Source organism: Dendroctonus ponderosae, unplaced genomic scaffold, assembly GCF_020466585.1.
Source record: "Dendroctonus ponderosae isolate FM_Combo_2020 unplaced genomic scaffold, Dpon_F_20191213v2 Dpon_F_20191213_1, whole genome shotgun sequence".
NCBI lineage: Eukaryota > Metazoa > Arthropoda > Insecta > Coleoptera > Curculionidae > Dendroctonus > Dendroctonus ponderosae.
Window position 1 is genome coordinate 26,691,596 of NW_026017110.1, and position 1,745 is coordinate 26,693,340.

Below are 1,745 nucleotides of genomic sequence, written 5' to 3' on the forward strand. Positions count from 1 at the left end.
ATTTTCCAGAAATTTTTAAACTTGACGAAAAATTCAAAAAGAACTCCCAACTTTTAGCGCAATTGACAATTAAAATTGGCCAAAGCTCGCAATATATCGCTACGCAATCAAAAATAAGCCATTCATTAAAAAAAAGGAAATTTGGTCCACTACTTGAATTTCAGACACCCTGAATCAATTGGTATTATCTTAAAATAAACTAGACGTTATTATCTGCAACTTTTGCATTTCAATATTTTTCTCTAAAATTCAAATTAGTTGCAAAAACGGGGTGGCCAAAGTTCAACCAATAACCCTGTACATATTGAAACTTCAGAAGTGACTTCAGAAGGGACATTTTCCTGACATTATAAAGATTCAGAATTTCAAACAAACAGACATAGTGAAAGAAAAGCAAAATTCCTAGTTTTCTATCAGGATTTTAATAAGCCGCAAAAAGCAGTAGCATATCAAGATATCAAGACACTTCAACTCTACCTAACGTCAGCTTAACTGGTAAGTACGACAAATTTTGCTTACCAACATTGAACAAAAATAAACTGGAGGCTCTGTGCTGCTGTGTTTAGTAAAATTCGCTCAATGTTCACTCAGATGTGTGTCTTACAAGCGCAATATGTTGTCATAACGGTTTAAAAAGTCATGTTTTTACTCTCAGATTTACTTTCCATCCAAGTAAAAATTAAGAAACAAGAAAACTAAAGAAAACTTTTGAAACACGATAGATACATACAGTGTTGTTCAAGTGTCGTGCATAAAATTCGTATTCTTGTTATGAACGATAAAAAAAAACGCTGAAACACTAAATCTCATATTTACATGAGTTGAACAGTAATTTCAAGAAATTTGCGTGTTTCAGCGTTTTCTGGCAAAAAAACGATCATAAAAAAGTTTTTAATTTTATGCACGATACTTGGACTATGTAACAGAGAAAACTACTGCTGAAACTTCTAAAGAGCTTCACTTCACTTCAACTAGCTACAGTGTAGGTAATAAGAAGTTTAAAAGCCATACTTTAAAATTTAGCACAAAATATAAACTATTCAGATCTTCTTTTTGAGCTTTTCATAGTGGATTAATTTTATATGGGTACATAAAGTGGAGGATGCACTGAACGGTTTGATGCCGAAACCATAAAAGGCATCCCTTTAGGAGAATAAAGAAACCGAAACGCGGTTAATGGTCGATGAACTCAGTAAACGCACTCAGGACCGATCCAATCGTGCATGACTTCATCACCTGGAGACAACATGTAAAAACAACAATCAACAAGGCAAGGGCTAGAGCGGCAACGCTGTACCCCCTGCTGAACAGAAGAAGCCAGATGAATGTGAGAAATAAGCTGCTACTCATCAAAAGTGTCATCAGGCCGGCCATGACGTATGCCTCCACAGCGTGGGGATATGCGGCAGAAACCTACCTGAGGCAGCTCCAGGCCACAGAAAATAAACTTCTGCGCATGGCCATAGATGCTCCCTGGGTTGTACGTAATCGTCAAATTTACAGGGACCTAGAGTGGGAGCCACTACGAGACCTACTAAAAAGAAAAGCAGCCACGACCTTCGAAAAGGCCGAAAACCACCCCTTTGAGGAGCTACGAAATGCCGTAGATTACTCCCCAGAGGACTTCGGGCCCAGGAAAAAAAGACCCAGACACCAGATGGCCCAATAGGGCAAATAAATAGGTACAAGCAGTAAACTGCAGAGTGCTGTAAGTGTATAACTTGTAGAATAGAGTGATAGAAGTA

The 1,745-nt window shown here is 37.8% G+C and overlaps 1 long non-coding RNA gene across 1 annotated transcript in view; it reads left to right on the forward strand.

The window, feature by feature from the left end:
• The first annotated feature begins 250 nt into the window (after window positions 1-250).
• LOC125502679 overlaps window positions 251-1,745 on the forward strand; it is a 5,593-nt gene continuing 4,098 nt past the window's right edge. The window contains exon 1 of the long non-coding RNA XR_007280450.1: window positions 251-495. This is a non-coding gene — a long non-coding RNA (uncharacterized LOC125502679). The remainder of the gene's footprint in view (window positions 496-1,745) is intronic.